This window comes from Mchenga conophoros, linkage group LG17, assembly GCF_057382185.1.
Source record: "Mchenga conophoros isolate Kocher_MC1m ecotype Shallow Benthic linkage group LG17, M_conophoros_male_GT1.1, whole genome shotgun sequence".
NCBI lineage: Eukaryota > Metazoa > Chordata > Actinopteri > Cichliformes > Cichlidae > Mchenga > Mchenga conophoros.
The window spans coordinates 24,853,999-24,874,025 of NC_140542.1; the positions used below are offsets into that span (position 1 = coordinate 24,853,999).

Here is a 20,027-nt window from a genome sequence, read left to right on the forward strand (position 1 = left end):
CAGATGCTGATTTTCCTCAAGGGGGAACATTGTGTGCCTGGCCTCTCTCTCCTGCCCCCTTAGAGATATGACAACACAAGAGGAAAAGCCCACACACACCTACAGCGACGCACAGTACACCAGAGAAGGACTGTTGCCCTCCAGGCATCTCTCAGTCAGTACACAGAAAAACTTCATTACGGTGAAACAAATGTACCCTCAGCAGCAAATCTCTTCTCTTTCACAAAGGTCTGGGCCGGATTGAATTATACAAAAAACGGACAATGCTGCTTAGTCCACCAGTGGTTCTGGATGAGACCCTTGATGTGTGTTGAAAGCCCAGACAAGCTCTAAAACTCATTTGGTCTGTAAAATGTGCTTTTGATGGTTTCCCTGAGAAACAGTGCACGGCTCGCAGAGCGGGTGTGTATTTTCTCAGAAGCGTTTTGCCATGCCTGACATGATCCTATTTTGAATGGTCCGCTGTGGTAATAAGGTCATTTGTCTTGTGCAAAGGACAGAGGATCTATAGTTGTCATACCCTGAGCTGGAGATAAATGTGAAAGGGCTAATTCTGTGCCTGTGAAAAGAATTCATGCAGTAAGCCCTTTGTTCTCTCACTAACAGCGCGAGATGAAAAAAAGAAGAAACAACTCAGTGACTGGAAATAAGAAAGGATGCAATTAAAACCACACTGGATGTCTTTCATTCACTTACTTATTAATCACGTTAATAACAATACAAATCTTTTTCAATTTTCCTATTCTAAATTATAATCAAATATAAAGTCCACGTTCTTTTGTGTATTGTGTCATCATGCCCTCTTCACATTGTCTGTTTTGTATTTGCTGTCATGATGCCGTTATGATGCTGGTTTTTCTTCGTCTCCTTCTTAAAAAATGAGGCACATTTTAGGGTAGTTTCAAAACGAACCTATTGGTCATCACTAAGGGCGTATACACACTCACACTAGGCAATCCATAGAGTGCATTTGACTCCTAAAGGCCAGCTCAACTGCTTCCCCAATTTGCGCACAAAATCCACAAGATAATTAATGTCACTGTGCTCTGCAAGAGAGCTTTTCAAAAGTTAGAGAGAGACAGCCAAGCATGAGCGAGGAAGTTAGATGGTGAGATAAAGTGACCCATGCCTAGGCCCAGATTGTTAAGTACAGTGTGAACGCAGGCCAGTAGAAGACTGGGAAGGGGAGGGAAGCAAAGTACGCTCTAAAGAACCGTTACCTGATTTACAAGCTCTTTTCAGTATGACTGGATTTTATCAAAGATATCTAACTTCAGAAAGGTTAACACCTACAAAAACTACAAAATGTATAAACCCACTATGCACTTTGCTAGGTTTAAGTAAAATAAAAGTAGAACATACAATAAATCAGGGTGTGCTTTACAGTGTGGCTCCTTCATTACTGACAGTTTGCTAATATGAGAGCATCCAGGCAGCAGATCCACCTTTTGCTCTTAATGTGTTGCATTTTAACTACTATTTATTGACTATAAACACTGATTCTTCCATGAAAATCTATTCTGTATAAACTGCTAAAAAAGTTTATAAAATAATAAATAAGAAAAACAATTCCCTGCCATATGTGAACAAGGTTTGCTGTGATCGTGCAGGAAGTGTTAGTGTGTGCGTCTCCTCTCACTAGCAGGAATGTCCCACACTAAAAAAGAATCGTGCTGTGCAAGACACCAAGCTTTATGTTAAAATGGTGCGTGTTGCACCTCCGGGTGTACTCGTCCTGCTTCATCTTGTTTTAGTGATGGGATATGTGGTCGAGTACATGCTGTCCACACAAAGCACGCGACAAATGTGCTTCATCTCCTTCCACATCCTCCACTTTGAAAAGTGAAAGGCAGACGAGTCGATAACACTGTCCTTTTTACAAGTGCACGAGTTAGAAACAAAATGGGTAGTTCAGGCACTGCTTCTAATGGCTTTATGATCTACTCCGCTGCTGTAGTTATGAATAGATCCATCTGACCCTGCAGGCTGGCTCAGGTACAGAGCGTTTCTTCACGCCGCGTGTTTATCTCCAAACAGTCGAATTCCTCGGCGCGGTTTTCGTGTAATAATTTGCTTGGAATGAGTGTTTTCACAGCTATAGTGGGAATCCGATTATCATACAGGGATCACGGTCGTCATGGAAACCAAGGATGGTGCACGGTGTTAAGCCGTCCCTTACACATCCGAGAACACTGGGAATTAGTGTGAAAATTCAGCTCCCTTAAAATAAAAGATGTGACAAATTCTGTCTTTCATAATAATAAGCGCATTCTCCGGCAGCTTAGCATTTTATTTGTGTTTATAGGCTCCATGTGTGGTAGGAGCACAATGTGCACTGTCTGGAGGCATTCCTCTGCCACCGTACGTCGCCACGATTTATGCATTCAATTAAACAAAGCATGAAATGTCAGAGCAGCATGTGTAAACTTTAAATTGGCTTCAAATGTGTTGCGGATAAAGTGCTGATACAGGTTATATGCTCTTAATTTTCAGGTAACCACCTGACAGACTTGACAGTGCAATTAAAACCATTTGAAATGAGACGCTGAGACATTGAAACTTGCTGACCTGGTGCTTGATTTTGAACAAACTCAAGCTTTTTCTATCAAAATAAGGCCTGTCTAAGGCCTTGTTTTCACTCACGCCCTGTTATTTCCCTCAATCAGACTCTCTTAAGCCACATAAGAGTTTCAACAGTTGTGTCAGTTGTTCCAGAAACCTGGAGAAACAATAGCTACTAAAAAAAATAATCTTTATCTGCTTTTTGTTCTCCTGGTCATCTGCCTCCATCACCCCCATACTTAGCATCCTACATTGCCACGCCAATCCTCTGGATTCATTCATACAGTTACTTCGTTGAAATTGCCAGAAACCCAAACAAAACAAGCAATAAGAGGCTCTAATGTAAGTGTCCTGTTAATCTTCTTTCATTACACCCTTGAATCTTTTCTGTGGTCTCCCTTGTTTCCTCCTCCCTAGAAGTTCCAAATTCAGCATCCTCTGTCCAGTATATCCACTCTTCCATGCCCCAAACCATCTCAGCCTTCCCTCTCTTGCCTATCTTTGTCTCCAATTTTTGGGGGAGCCCCAGAGAAGTAGTGGTTATGTATTGAGCCTCCCAGGAGAGAGAGAGAGAGCAAAGATGAAGCAAGGCAGTGACCTAAAGATAAGCAAACATATAAAATAAATTTGTCCCACTACTCAGATGACCTTGGAGTTTTTGTGTGCTATTAATTGTAACCCATAAAGGCCGGAGCCTGACATATTTAGTCCAAATGTCAGTTTTTAAAAACTTTTCAAACATCAAAAGCTCTGAGAGACTCAAAATTGAATCAGCAGCAAAAGCAGAAAGAAGCATTCTGCCATAATTCAATCAGTGGACATTGGTTAAGTAGATAAGGCCTGGAAAGTCTGACATTTTCATTATGCCGGATGAGGCAGATGAAGGCTGAAATCTTTTTCTTTTTTTGTTTTTTGTGAGGGACATCATAAAGAGGGAGGGAGGAGGAGGAGGGGGAGCGCAGGTGGATGGAGAGGCATCCAAAAAGATGGAGACAATGCTGTGAGGAGGAGATAAATGAAGCTGGAGTGGCTTGGCCACGTCAGGAGAGGACAGCCATCTGTGAGCTCATGCTGCAAAAAAAGCTTATCTTATTACCACCTCTCCTGAACAGTGAAAACTTCTCCCCCCCACCACCACCTCTCTCTGTCTCTGTCTCTCTCTTTGTCTTCCACTTTTCATGTCCTTGCCTTCTGCATTTCTGTGACAAAACAGTGTAATAATAATCCAGTGTGGCTTGAGACTTAATTAGAGCCTGTCATAGCTTTAATTTACACTAGTTTATAAATGCAGATGGCAGTCCTGTTCATTACCCTCTCAAGACATTCCTGGTTCATAAATTGAAATTAACAGCCTTTGCCTGGAAATGATCTAGTTTGGATTTCCACACTGTGCCATCAGAGGTTTTAATTATGACTTTGGTTAAAAAAAAATCAATTATGCGTGCAGCCACCCATCAGCAGTAAGGCAGAAAAATCACAACATGATGAGCGACTGAGAATGTCCGGGTCATCGTTACAGTGCGGCGCTGAGTGGTGTCGTGTGGCGCACGACCGCAACCCTGAACTCTCAACCCCGCCGACCGCCCCCGCATCTCTGCTTTGGGGTCACAAACAGTTCCCGACACACTCTCGGGTAAACACAACAACAAGCCACAATACACCCGCAACACACAACAAAAGACATGACTCCGAGCGCTGTCACCACTAATCACGCCGAGACAAAAGAGGATGCAGCTCAGATGCTGTGCGAGGGGTGTAATAATGTGTAGACAGACATGATAGGATATTTTCTGGGTGCTCGGGGACAAGAAGACAGCGCCGTTAAAAGGGATCAATGCGGGGATCAATAAAGTGGTGTGTACTGAGCATTAAAAGCAAAGAGGAGCTAGACAGTTTAAAAGCCAGATGACCTGACAAGGAAGGTCCTTGACCAGAAGAAGTGACGGGCCTCTCTTACATTCACAGAGCTGCTATCCTCTGCAGTGTTTCACTTTGGTGCTGAGCAGTTTACTTCCATTTCTGAGCAACGTTTCATGGGAGGACAGATGAAGGAAAGCTGAAATGTGTGGATATACATATATATGCATATGAATTCGCCAGGACCACTCACAGTACTGCAAGGCTAGATTCCCTCCTTAGTGCCAGTCAAGCTTACTAGAGCGTGATGGGGGCTGGATTGATTGACGGACTAAAGGGGAAAAGGCAAAGAGAGCGTGCAGGAGAAAACCCGAGGTCAGACACTGTCACAGATCTGACTGGTGCATCCAAGAAAAAAGTGCCTGGAGGGCGTAATTCAGCTCACTAAAAGCTCTTAAAACTTCATCTCCAGCGTTTTCCAGCCCCAGTCCAGTCAGGGCAAACGTATTAAGAATAACGGGACTGACATTGCATTTGGTCTCCAATGACAAAGCCATTGTAAACATTGACCTCCACTTTTTCTTAAGTTGCCAGTGTCTCTGTTGTATTACTTTTTGACTGTATCACATTTTCAAAATAATTTTAAAGAATTAAAATTTATTTAAATTCTTTAAATAAATTTAAAGAATTTAAATAAATTGTAGCAATGTAGCTACAATTTAGCAATTTCCATTTAGTGGACTGACACCTTTGGACAGTAAACACAATCACAATTTGTGTTACTGTGACAGAAGAAAATTAATATTTAAACCTGTTACATACCGGTTACGCTATTAATACCTGGCAGAAATACCTTGGATTCCACTAAATAAACCACTGGTTTACCACTCTATGTTCGATAATGAAGGAGAAACAGTTTTCGGACAAAAACATACAGAGAAACTGTACAATATAAACATATGTGCATTTGATTCACGCATATAAAAAACTTCAGGTTTAAACTTGTGGCCCTGACATGTATGTCTGTAGAATTATATACATATATTTGAGCCTGTACTGACGTTGATGTTGGTGTTTTAGAGCTAACTGTCCTTTTCCCCCCGAAAAGGTTTAAACAAGACCAAATATCAAGGGTAAAAGAAGCCATTTCTGCCACATGACCACAAACCAGAAACTTCAACCTTGCTGGGAGGATTTTTAGTGTGTGAATAATTTTTTTCTTTAATACAAATGCAAATATTTTATAAGTAATGCATGAGTTAACATCTCCATTTTTAGGATCTATACCCCACTACTCCTGCTGCACATTAGCCAGCAGAATTATGTTGAAAGCACAGATAAACATCACTGGTACATGCTGCTCACTGCCCCATGTCAGCCTCTGACTGATATTACAGATATTCAATACATGTAAGTAAACTGAAATGGAAACGGTGCACCACTGCATCGAATTATAAAAAGAAAGAAATAAACATATTTTTTTAGCACTAAATGAAATCCCAGTGATTTTAAATAACATGACTGAATGGTCAAGATCCATGTCTCCAAATATATACAATAACCCACATAAAGCTGAATAGAAATGCTTTAAATAGCATGCTGTGGGATGATGCAACAAAATGCAAAATACCTGAAAATGCAAAACACAGTTTGCGGCGACAGACAGTTACCAAATTATTAATATGCTTTACCCAAGTAAAACACGCTATCTTAGCCCCTGCACTCACTCCCTAAAGACATCTTGGTCCTGAGGGTGAACTCTGACTATGCCGTGACTATTGATGGGACAGTAAATTAGCGAGGAGTATTGACTGAATGTCACACTAAGGCCACCATAATCCAACAGCTCATTCTCTGCATGAACTACGCTCTCACTGTGCATTCTGGGTAATTTTTTTTCTCCTCTTGGGGGTTGATCATATCAAGAGCCAGAGTGGTTATTTATACTGACAGTTATGACACAGAGAGAGATGGAGAGGGATGTCTGCGTTTGTTGGAGAGAGAAAGGCTCGGGTTACACAATCATTAGGATACTTTTTAAATGTGTGTTTCAGTGATGATAAAAAATATATATATAATCTGTTTGACTGCTATTCGGTCCCAGGTGGTTTCAGGTAACAGACTTTAGTGTGGAGCGGTGGATTTTGTTGATCTGGCTTAAGATGTTTGCAAGCACATGTTCCTCCCAAAAATTCAGTCATGACTGTTGGCAGCAGGTGAAAGTGATGACAGATGAATAATGCATAGGCTCATTGCGCTGTAGTTAATGACCGCGATCACACATTGCCATGTCACCTCTACCTTCTCAACTCATCTGAGAGCAGGTGATATGTGTGAAAGTATTCTTGTCTAAGTTAAACATTTCACTTGTGTTTCTCTGATCCCAGAAATTCGTAATGATGTGAACTGCGTGTGTGTGTGATGGTGGAGGGTGCGGTAGCTCTTCAGAGGAAGTGCAAAGCCACTGATTGCATTTAGCTGCCTTTTCTGCCACTCCTCATCAAACAAATGCAAGAAAATGTGAATTTATACTCGCACAGGAGCCTCCTGCATGAGCCACTTCTGTACTTCTCCCTGCCACAGAAAAGGAGAGGAGGAAAAAAAACCTCTGAAAGCTTTGAAATGCATCTGCAAGCTGCTTTTATCCCTCCCTCGGCCTCGCAATCATGACCGCATGAGTCAAAATTGTGCGCATGAATACAGTGTTCATTTGCGGCGGTGTGTATTCATGCCAGTGCGCTGCAACTGCAAGCACTGCAAGACACATCTGTAATGGGATCTGTTTCCTCCATAGTGGGCCTCCTCGATGGGCCAGCTGATAGTACATTTCCAGGCGGCTATCTAAGATCAATGATGACCCTCCATTTACCACAGCCTGCTCTCCTTCAGCCCCGATGCATTAAAGGACAGAGTCGGGAGGAAATGCCAGATGTGCAGATAACCCCCTCCTGGCTTTTCTCTTTCTGTGACAGATCCACTAATTTCTGAAAAACAGGATTGACTGGAAGGTCAAAGAGAGAAGGTGACACTGCTGACGGATGGATGGATGGATGGATGGATGGATGGATGGATGGATACTACATACATACAGTTTTGTCATTCTATTTTCACTGGCTTGCAGGTTAAGACTTGGATCAAAACTAATCAACATAAGCAAACTCTTCTTCCCTTTCTTCATATTCACCAGGAAGGAAGCTCATTTTTACAGACATGATAGGGAAGTCACGGTCTGCAGTGCACGGTGTAATACTTCTTATAGAGTAACAAAGCAATATACAGCCAATATGCAGCGAAATCTAAATTAAAAATGATGCAAAAACTGAAAATAAAGAAATACAAAAAAGTAGAAATAAAATAAATACAGAAATAAGAGCTATTAAGTTAAAAGCAGTGCAAGAATAAACATGAACACAATGCATAAAAGTAGATGCAATACAAATATGTCACAGAATCAACTGCATGCAGAATTTAATATAACTTAATATTAAACTGTGCCATTTTTATACAAAAATCATTTCTTAATCACATTACAGAGTCAGACATGCTATATGTTGCTTTACTGACTAAAATACATATATGTTAAATACATAGACTATCGGGATACGCTGATGCAGCGACTAACATCACCTTTTTTGACTGATATCAGTTGATGTTAGCTACTGTGCTTGATAATCCTTTCAAAGTAAGGCTGATGAGGAGCTGAAAGACTTTAAAGCTCTTCAGTTATTTATGTACAGTGTTGGGGAGTAACGGAATACATGTACTGGCGTTAAGTATTTAGCATACAAAATATAAGTAACCGTATTCCGTTACAGTTACTGTTTAGAAAGGTGATAATTAGAATACAGTTACTTTGTTGAAATTGCCAGAAACCCAAACAAAACATGCAATAAGAGGCTCTAATGTAAGTGTCCTGTTAATGTTGGTGGCTTCAGTTACACAATGGACCGGAAGCCAGCACAACAGAGCCAGCACTGCACAGGCAGGAATGCATTTCTTACTTAGAAATTCCGACACCACTTCATTTGCGCAAAATCTGACCTTCAATCCAAATGTTTGCCAGCGACCAAGCTGCTCTCAGTGTCAAAAGACTCGACCTCCAACCTAAAGAAACATCTGGAAGTAAATTCCTTTTTAAAAGCTAACGTTAGCCTACCGCAACTACCTTGTTTTAGTTGTGGTAGCTACCAGGGTTATGTGCCACTTCATTATCTTCGATGTAGTATAGCTGTGTGATTTATTACTATTACTGAAGGTTATAGTTCATAGACAGCAGACTGTTAGACTTGATGGATAGAATTAACAACCTGCTAACTGCAAATAATCATGTGCAGTTCTGAACGTAGTCTATGAACTAACCTCAGCTAATGCCAGCTAACAATGTTAGCTCGGTGGCGAGTAGCCTTAAGTAATAGTAATCAATCACACAGCAACAGTACATTCATGTAGTTGTAAAAAGCACGACAATATATTAAGTAAATCAAAGTATTCAGAATATGTTACTCACATTGAATAACTTAATGGAATACATAACAAACTACTTTTTTGGGCCATGGAATACATTTTAAAAGTAACCTTCCCAACACTGTTTATTTATAACAGTTGTCTTCGTTTCCTTGCCATGAAAGGAGGTTAACTAAACACAAAAAAACAACACAGACAGAAAAAAAAAAGATCTGTATCAGCACTGCCTTTCGGTCAAATTAATATTTCATGCATCAGTATCAGCGGCGGCCCAAAATTTCACAAATGTGCAAAAGACCGCAGGATTTACAAAGACTTTCTATGTACATGTTCATCCTTTGGGCTTGGGCTGTTTATTTATAATTCAAAATAATCTATAAATCCTTCACATCTGACCACAGATGTAAGATTTACTCAGTCTATGCCCTATTTCTAATCCATTAATTCAGGCTTTTAAAAGTTTCCATCACTGATTCGAGTTCATATAAAACCACATGTTACATGTAAAAACTTTCCGTTTTCTTCTATTTACTAAAAGTAACAGTGAAAATACAGACATGTAATTTTTCTGTGTGAGCGATGGTCATAGAACTCATGGCTGTACACGCTCGCACAACGTTGCTTAAAAAGCTTCCCGACTATGACACAAAGATAGTGATGATTAACACAGCGAAGAAAAAAAATGTTTTCCCTCATTTCACATTCTGTCAAACACAAAACAAGCTCATGCTTAGTGCTTTAACTACTGAAAACCAGTGGATTGTTGCTATGCAACACTTAAATATGTTCGAGGTGCTACTCTCCCTTTACCTTTCACTAACCTGTACTCTGAGCGCTGAAAAAAAGAAAAAGAAAACTGCACTTTCTTTGTGCTGTCAGGCTTGGCCCTTTCCTCTCTGTAAATGCAGGTCTGTGGCAAATATGGAGCCTTCTGCGGAGTCAGAGATCTAGTGATAAAAAGCGGCTCCTTTTTTCCACTCAGCTCGTAGCAGACAGCATGCTGATTTACATAGTGCAGTGACAAGGACGACAGCTGCTGCCGTGTTCCGAGATGGAAAATATATCTCCGCTCCTTTCACATCACAACCCTTCCTCTTTCCCTTTCTTCACTTTAACCCCAGTTCACATCAGCTCTGTATTTATATCGCCCACTTCCTGTCATTGGTGTTTCTGTTGCTCGACACCACTGTTTCCAGGTTAACGGTGAGATTAACGGGAGAGCAGCATAATGACCCAAGCGCAGAAGAGAGGGGGGGGGGGGGGGCGAAAACAAATGTAAGATGCATTAAATACAGCATGAAAAGGAGGAACTGGGTTCCCAAGTGGCTTGCAGGATGTAGCAAATATGCATCAGCTTAAACTGAATGCCCTGTTTGTCACTTTGCTAATAGAAGGTTTAGAGGTGTATCAAGTGAAATGACACTATGCTTGATTTTCAAGTCACGATTTTGGCAGTTGATTATGAAAACAAGATAAAAAGATTTTTGCTCCACATTTGGCTTCATTTGGATGATTAGTTTAAAATGCCTGGGTTTATTATTAGCTTTCCCAATTAGTGAACATGACAATGATGGTTCAGAAGACAGGGTGGGAGTGGAGTGGCCGGTGCTTTGCTGTCCACTGGTGATAAAAACAGCCTTAGGTCAAAGACTGGGAGGCTTTTATTGTTTCTCTCAGGGGGAGTGTTGGTGATGGGTGCTGGCTATCGTCTGTTCTTGGAGGACATGCAGCAGTGCACATAATCAATGTCATGCTGAGCCAGTGTACATGTATCGGTGTGGGCGTGAGCACATGTGGGAGCAAAATGCACGCCCTCTGATAGGCTAAGTCCACCGGCCTCTGTGGATCAGACGATTGAGTGCACTAAGATCCCATCTAACAGAAATAACTCATTTTCATGTCTGATTTCACACCCTCTCGCTGTGTTCACTGTTATCACACAGAAGATGTAAAACACGTTTAACTAATTCACGAAACTGTGTGATTTGCATTTTGCAGCGGCAGAATATGCAGCGCTGGTTATATTCAAAATATTATTATCAATTAATGTAATTAATTTTAGATTACACAATAAATCTAACTCGAGAAGCTGTGTTTTTAAAGTGCTTTGCATGCAGGTGTGTAAAACCATGCATTAAAAATCAATAAAACGGATCGATGAAACCCTGACTGACTCATATATCACTTTTATTACAGCCAAAGCAGATTAATCAAATCACAGTGTTTTATAAAGTGAAATGAAGCATTTTGCAGTGGGAGAGGGTATTTTTCCTGTGTATTTTACACTAGGTGTTAGCCAGGAAGATCATTGTAATCATTTAAAGGAGATCCAGCAGAGAAATTAGCAACATAATCCAGCTGATTCAAATGTAGCTTTCTGTCAAATTTAGCACAATATACACTTTTTCCCCACTTTAACATAAATTTCTACTTTAAGACAACTTCTTTCTCTTTAAAAGAGTGATCTGGGAGTGCAAGGATATAAAATATCAATGGTTAATATTTAATGAATCTGTAAATATTTGTTAAAAATAGCGAATGTGATAATAAATAACGTGTTTAATATTGTATAACTGCCATGCTTTCATGAGGATAAACAGCCCACCACCTGCAGCTCCTCAAAGCCAGTGTAGCAACTTCTGGATTTGCACTGGATTTGAACCCTACTCTTCTAGGTGAAAACCCTGGAAGAGTTAAAGTTAAAAGGTGTGTCTAGAACCTGACCAATCAGTAGTCTGCCATTTACACTACAAGATCCTGAAGACGTTGAAGCTATAGGAAAAAGCAAAGTATCCTCGACTCCAAGCAAACAGCGACTTGATACTTCTGTGATTTATAGTCAGTGTGGCAAAGAATCCAACACCCCATTTGTAAGCTTTGCCAGTGTTGCAGGACTTGTAATCGTTCAGCCAAACTACCTGGTTAAGTGCTACGTACTGATGTTGATGGACTTCAGCGACAGTCGGTACTAGTTCGTTAACACAAATTAAGTCTAGTAAATACTCAAACACTGTTGTGTCTGCGCCTCGCCGACTGTTCCCCTGCAACCAAAACACTGAATCTGTCATTCCTCGCACTATATTATCTAATCACCACATGAATAATCTTTACAAACAAGGCAACGTCCTGCATAATTTCCCTGCTCTCACATTGTCAGCTTGCAGCACATCCCGTTTTTGGCCATCACTCCGAAAGCTCCATTTTTCTCTGACTATGGGATCTGTCCACAGGAGGTGGTGCTGAAATTTCACCCTGCGCACAGGACCACTGTCCATGGTTCTGAATCAGCACTGCACGGCCTGAGCGCAGAGGCACAGGCTCCCACAGAGAGAAAAAAAATAAGAATTTTGCTGGCTGGATGAACGGATGGAGCAGCTTGGACTTTGTCTCAGCTGGGACTGTCTGTAAGTGGCAAACAAGCCAGAGTCTCAGCAGGCAGGGAGCTCCACGCCCTGTTTGCTTCAGAGCTGTCACATGTGACAGCGTCATCTACAAAGAGATGGGGAGCTGGAGGTCTGAATACATCCCTTAGATAGACAGAAAAAACGATTGTGGCTAGAGCTAGGTCGGACATTGCCTGCCTCAGTAGAATATCCTAAAAAAAAAAACCCAGCTGAATGTGTGACACAAAAGAAAGACAGCAGTTGCACTTTTTCGATGATCAAAAGCCTTTTCTGTTTTGTTTGGGGTTTTTTACATCCTGCCTGTGTTTTAAAATTCAGGCCGACACATTGAGGATGCAATTCCAGTGGGACGTTGTGTGAAAAGAACGGCTGATCCCTGGTCATGAGAGGCCAACCCCACTCCATCCTGTCTTTCCCTGGAGTAGAAAAGCCAGCCAATCAGAGAGGACGAGGCAATGAGTCACGGAGAGAGCAGACCGCATCCAGTGGACCGAAAGGAGCTGTCTGGCGCTCTGGGCAGCAAAAGCGGTAACGTCCATGGATGGAGCGATCCGCTCAGGTCTCCAACACACACAAACGTACAGGAGATACATGTGATTTACAGATAGATTGGGATTTTTTTCTCTAAGTTTCAATTAATTTAATGTAAAAAGTAAAAAATTTCCCTCTTCCTTACCATAGTTTATGACTCTTGCTCTCTCTTTTATGAGATTTATGAGAGAGTTTATTACTCTCAGATATTACCAGCCCTCAATAACTCACAAAGCGCCCACTGTAACGTTGCAAGGTTGTGTGAAGGTCAGCATATTGCTTACTTCCACAACTCAGGCCGAGATGTGTTAAAGCTTTGCAATACTATAGCACGGTACCTGACATTCAAGGCTAAACGGCTGTTTAAATAAACAAAAACACAGTGAATAGGCCATGTGAACGAGTGCCTGAGACGCTCATTAACTATTGATGCGAAGGGAGCTCTCGCAGTCAGATATGTAGCACACAGCACAGACACCTACGTGCAACACACACAGTTGTGAAATCACATGACAATGCCAGCGGGTGTAATATTTTCCCAAAAAAATGATTAAATTATTCTCAAAGTGAATTAATCTTATTAAATAGCTTCCATAAATTACTCATGATCTTACACATAAATCAAATGATAACAATGGAATGAATATGAGAGATGAGCAGGTTTTTCATGTCCTCTACTGGACGTACAAATCCATTTTCCAATGAGCCACAAAGGCGCTGCGGATGTGAAAAGAATTTATTGGACCTTGTAGGAGAATAAAGGATTTGGAAGGTGATGGGAAAATTTAGTAAAACCCAAATGTATTGGTTTTGAGCCTGAAAAGACTGGAGCTTTGTGCTGCCTTGTTCTAGCGCAAGACTGACAGACAGGCACTGTTTGAACCCCCACAATCTGCCAACTTTCACCTCTTTCATGTCTACTGTACCTCAGCTCGCGTGGATGGATGGGTGGAGGGAAGAATTTGAAGGAAGAGAGATCGACTAGTTCATTTCACTGGAATCTGGGATAATGAGGCCAGAGAGAGCGAGAGAGAGAGAGGAAGAAATAAGGCACGACAAAGGGGAAATGACAAACGGTGGGGTAGGCAGCACGTTGATTCGATTACAGCACAACTTCTCATTAAACGACATAGAAAGCCAGCCCTGGGTCAGGAAGCCACAATACTAAATACATAGTGGATACACCTGCTAAGAGCAGCATGTTTGTTCTCTTGGCTGTAGGGCAGTAATGGTTTCCTCTGACTGTACCGCTGCCACCCTGAGACAGCCGTTGATCTGGAGCTCGGGCTAACCCTGTGTGGGAGTCTGCTTACTCCCCCTCACCCCACCCCACCCCACTCCACCCCACCACCGTCACAACTTAAAAATGTTGAAGCACACCGAACAAACATTTTGAGCAGTACCACAAGAAAAACTGATTCCACGTGTAGAAATTATTTACCGACCCACTATTAGAACCACAAGCACTTTCTCCAATATTAGTCTAATCTTGGAAATATGTTTTGTTTTTTTTTGTTTCCCTTTTTAGTAAATCCTGTCAATGTAAATCTGACGTCCTGTCATCCATCTGTCACCCTGGATAAGCCCTTGTCAAAAAGAAACGGCACCTCCTACCCTTCCTCCTCCTCTTCTCTTCCTCTATACGACCTGACTCTTCCAATCACTATTACAGTACGGAGTCCTCAGAGCCATGTTTGCTGACACGCTCAAGCTCACACACACGCACACATCACAGGCAGCGTGTTCTCTGGATTTCAAGCGGGCATGCGGTATTTTTTAAAGCAGCACAGCAAAGCGGAGCTCCCGTGCCTTTTTGACTGTAAAAACATGCCGTCTCCATCTCCACGCTGCGATTCTCCACTGTTACCTTTTTGTGAGGGGAGAAAACAAAATAAAAGACATCTCTTACCTGGCAGCACGCTGTCTACCCTGGGTCCTCTTCACAATCCCAGGAAGGGGTTCAAGTTTGCAGCGCGAGCTCGATGTGACACTTTGAAAAGAAGGGGGAAAAAAAGGAAAACCAAAATAAGTGGCTAAAAAGCAATGTCCCCCTTTATTCTTTCACACACGACGGCTCAAGAAGCACTCACGATCATACACTTGAACACCCAGTTGAAAGCTCCGGCAGGCGAGCAGCTCACTGTTCCTTCCCTCCCTCTCCCTCCCTCCCTCTCTCTCTCTCTGTCCCTGACACTAGCCTCCTCTCTTCCCGCCCACCTACTCCAGCCCCCTCCCCCAGCTTCTCTCTTTTTCCATCGGTCTCCTCACTTGCTCTTCCTCTGTCAGACAAAATGCACACATCCCCTTATTCTCTCAGCTCACTATTTTTTTTTTTTGACATTTCCCCTCACCCGCTCACACGCTCTGCTCCGTGAAAACAAATATCAGTCGGAGGTACTATTAGATGTGCATTTCCACATGCCATCTACAAACTTATTCTTGTTTGATGAACCATTTCAAAAGATATTTTCTCTCGGAATAAGACAAAGCCAGTCATGAAAGGCTAATAACATCAGATGGTGGGATTAATGAATAATGCTAATGAGGCGTTCATACTGTATACGATTTAGAGTCCCCACTGAGAGCCATCCCTTAATTCCCCCCCTCTCAACACTCGTTCCCCATCTTGCTGTCTCACTCCATCTATCCCTTTCTCTCTTCAGGTCTCACTAGTGTATCCGATGCTGCTCACGTCCCATTCTGCAGACAGCTAGTCAAGGGCATTCCCAGAGTAAGTGTATGCAAATGCTCTGCCTCGAGGAGCTGCCTCGTGTCCCTTCGACACTCAGCCGGACCAGATGTGGCACATGGCTCTTCCAAGGAGAGGGCAGCAGATGCAAAGGCAAAGGAGAGCCAGCAACAGCAATCTTCTCAGCAGTCGTGACCTCGCTTCAGTGGACACATTGAGGCCGACGGCACCTGAACTGATACTCTGAAATATACGAGAACCTAGGCTGACTTCCAGCTTTAGTTTGAGGGCAAAATAAGATAGAAAAGAGCCCTACACTGACTGAAATATCTGATAATATTTCTGATTAATATAATATATGATACTAAAATGTTACGTGTTAAATGCTTTATCCATTTCCACTTTTATGGTCATTAATAATTCATTGTTTACTAAGTAGCTTGTCAAAATTACACATGTACAAGCTATGCTACATTCACTGCCCTGCCTCTTTGTCAAAGGTGTCAGTATTATGGTGGATAATGTTAGTTGAAGTGATCCTGGGACATGTTATATCAGACAAACTGTGCCAGTACATTTTATTGAATTGAGAAATGCGTGCCCCTGAAAAATCCTAAATCCTTACTCAGTATTTGGCAGTATGTTCTGGGGTGCCCCATTCTTCCATGTACATATTAACAGTAGAAAACTGACTGACTTACCCCATACACAAAACAGAGCAAGAACTGAAAAGAGTGGGGTGTAAACCAGCTAGCATGGCAGGCAATTTGACTACCCTTAATTTTAGTTATAACATATTTTTTCAGTCATGATACTTGGCCACATCCAGTGATTTGGGCTGTTATGGCATGATGTCTACAGTTTTCTCATCTTTTTCTTTTGCTTCTACACAAAAGTGGCCCATAAATGGAGCAGCCATCTCAAGTCTGTGATCCCTCTATTTCATCATATGCCATACATCCTGTCACACCAGCCCTCTGCATGTCCTCCTTCACTACATTCATTAACCTTCTCTTTGGCTCTTTTCCTTCTGCCCAGCAGCATTAAACATCTTTAGCCCAGTATATCCCTCCCTTCTCTCTTACTGTCTTCCTCCTCTCCTCTTCCTGTGTCTTCAGACTAGCACACTTTCCACCAGCACCCTCTGACCAATCTGATATGGAAATCTTACTAATGACCTCCATGCTTTTGCTGGGTTTCCTTCCTGATGCAACCCTCCCCCTGGTGCTTTGGACTGGAACTAAGAGTACACTGGCTTGTGACACTGCATTACTGTACAAGTAACATTACAACCCAGACATAAAAACCTCCTTTTCATGTGTTCACATGTGGAATCAGTGACTAAGAGTTCCACGCCTCCCTGTTATGTTCATCTGCACTTCCATCGATAATCAGCCAGGCGCTCCTCTTCTTAACGGGTCATGTGTCATCCAATCATCCTCACTCAATGAAATCCTTGAATCCCTTTAGTGTTTCCTTGTTTTGTCTACAGATTAATAATAACACACGTGAACAGTATCCATTTTCTTCTCTGCAACAGATCTGCTACATGAGCTGGGAGAGCAAAGGAAGTCTGCAGCAAACTGTAACTCTGTGAGATACAGTATGTTTCTGCAGGCTTGAACAGATGTTACATGTGTGTGCAAGTGTGTCTGTGTGTGTCTGCATATGTCTATGGAGAGACCCAGTGTGTGAATAAAGTGCACAGGCTGATAAAGCACAATGAGACACATGGCACTGCTGACAGCAGCCCACACACACACACACACACACACACACGCATGAGAGCTAACAGACATATAGGAGGGACAGAGGCAAAGCAAACAGGGAGTATGTGTTAATGATTACCAGCTAGCACCCTGCCTGGACTCAGGCACAGCTTCTCTGTACATAAGCTTTGGTTCACTGGTTCTGTGCGTTCTGTGTGCGTTTCTTGTATTGTGTAGCTGTGGGGGGATCGATTACTGGGTAAGGTGATGTGGCCATCGCAGATTTGCAGCTCAGCAGTCTTATGGTTCGACCCTAATGAGAAGAAAGGGAAGTACATTCATGCTGAGCTGTGCAGGCCATCCTCTATGGAGAATATCTGTTGTGTAGCTCAACCTAGTGTCCTAAACACACAGGCCAGCACTTCAGAGGCCACTCACTATCGCAGCTAGGGGCTGGAAATTGTAAACCTGAAACACGTCTATGCTTATCTCCTTGCGAACGTAAACTGGCTGGAAGTAAGATAATAGTTTTGGCCAAATAATTTCCCTGAGACAGAGAATAAACATTTGGGTAAGTTTATATAATGTGTATGCAGTATAATGAGTTGTTTTAAGATTAAAAATGCCCTAAACGGGAAAAATGCAGGCAGCTGTCAAATCACTGCAGCTTAACTGAGAGTCCGGGTCCAGATTAAGGCCCTCTGTTAATGTCACTGAGCCCCAAAGGTACAGCAAGAACCACCCAGACACTGAAAGACCAAAAAAAACTTTGATTTGTAATGTCTGCACATCATATTCTGCAGGAAAGGAAAAATATTTCCTCTACTGAATTTTACTGAAACTTTACAAGTAATGGGGGAGGCTTCTATTCAAAATCCACTAAGTTCCCTCCTTATTTAGTTTTGCTGGCACTGGTCTTGCATGTACAGCTGTGAGCTGGGAGAGCTGGTTGATTGGGTTTAACAGCGTCAGACGCCAACCTTGAGCCTGTTTTTTTCAGAATATGAGGTTGGCAAGGTGGAGTAACTAACAATTTTGTGATTCAGGAGACCGTGATTCATGTCCAATTTGGATTTCAGTTTTTTTACATTTTGTTTTGCTGCATTTTCACTTCAGCCTTCACTTGCCAGGTATATTTAAGAATCAAAAACAGGCTTTGGTTTCTGAAAGTATTGTGGCTGGGACTAAATTATACCCCCTGAAAACAGTAACCCTGCATGCTGAAAATTTATGCTTACCCATTGGGTTTAAATGTGATGCCAAGGGGCCTTTACAAGCGTCCATATGTAAGTGCTTAGAAGCGAGAAACCTATTTCAATATTTCCATGACCCGCTGCACCGCGGCACTGACGCCAAAGGACATAATGTGTTTATCTCAGGACAAAATGGCAGTGGAGCCAAGAACTGGCTCCAAACGGCCAGTCAGAATCCAGACTCAAAACTCGTACATGTAGGTTTTCAAATCATATGTAAGCCCTACACAGTTTCTGCACCATGTTCATACACAATATTAAAAATGAAATAAAACAAAAAAGTCAGGATCAGTGCTAGCCATTCACATTGAGACTTTATAATTTAGATTTTATTTAGAGGCCACCGTGGCTCAGGGGGTTGGGAATCGCATCTGTAACCGGAAGGTCGCCGGTTCGATCCCTGGGCTCTCTGTCCTGGTGTCCTTGGGCAAGACACTTTACCCTACTTGCCTACTGGTGTTGGCCAGAGGGGCCGATGGCGCGATATGGCAGCCTCGCTTCTGTCAGTCTGCCCCAGGGCAGCTGTGGCTACAACTGTAGCTTGCCTCCACCAGTGTGTGAATGAATAGTGGTATTGTAAAGCGCTTTGGGTGCCTTGAAAAGCGCTATATAAATCCAATCCATTATTATTATAAAAAAGGTCAACTCCCTCCAAGCCCAGTCTAAAACAAACATTGTGTCCTCCGCTCTCGAAGGAAACTTTCATTACCTCTGGTTTTGCACAGGTTGATGGAAGTCACCCACTTCAACATTTCAAAAGAAACGGGCAGGGAATATGAAGAGGAAAACTAAGAGTGAAAATCTTTCAGCCCAGGAACCCGTCAGTTCAACCGAGATTGAACAAGAAAGGAAAAGCGAGGAACAGAGATCAACAGTGTGAAAGAGGAAGAAGAAGGGCGAAATGGCATTTAGAAGAAAAAGGCGGTGAAATAAAAGGAGATGGGTGAACAAAAAGGACAATTTCCTAAATGTCACGGGCATTTGAATGGTCACCTTTGGACACAGCAAATTACGGGTCTTATTCAAGCGCTGGATGTGAAGCAGTTAGAAGTAGCTTTTGTAACTCATCTATACAAACCTTAATCACTAATAATTTGTTCTCTCTTCCACATAGCTGCCCTCAAATTTAATTGCAACGGAACAACAATGTGATGATTAAAAGTGAATACCATAAAAAATTATTCAGTAATTCTTCATGTTTCACATTTTTGATTGATATAATTAGAAAAATTGTTCTCCCACCAAACAACTGCAACTCTAGTTGTCTAGTAACTCTAGTTTTTGGGTGAATTGTGATCCCCAGGTTATTGTTTCAGTTAGCTCAGTATCTTTGGAATAAATTAAATGCATGTAGGTATATCTGTGTATTTGTGATACATGTTTGTGGATGCATAGAGGCATTGGTACATTGCCATGATAGGAATCATGCGGTTACATTTTGGATGAAAAACAAGGTGACCGCTGGACTTTCTGCTTGCCCACAGCCATGAATTCAATTTAAAAATCATCATTGTCTGCCCTTGGCAGCATATGGTGCTTCTTCCAACTCCCAATTTAA

General features: G+C 42.0%; 1 protein-coding gene across 4 annotated transcripts in view; it reads right to left on the reverse strand.

The window, feature by feature from the left end:
• syt1a (synaptotagmin Ia) overlaps positions 1-20,027 on the reverse strand; it is a 224,202-nt gene that overhangs the window by 104,025 nt on the left and 100,150 nt on the right. For 2 of the 4 annotated variants that reach the window (XM_085252899.1, XM_085252901.1), the window contains exon 3: positions 14,728-14,808. The gene's annotated coding sequence lies outside the window, so the exon portion shown is untranslated. Of the gene's footprint in view, positions 1-14,727; positions 14,880-14,908; positions 14,989-20,027 lie in introns of those variants that run through there. The other 2 variants (XM_085252900.1, XM_085252902.1) reach the window with 2 other exon arrangements.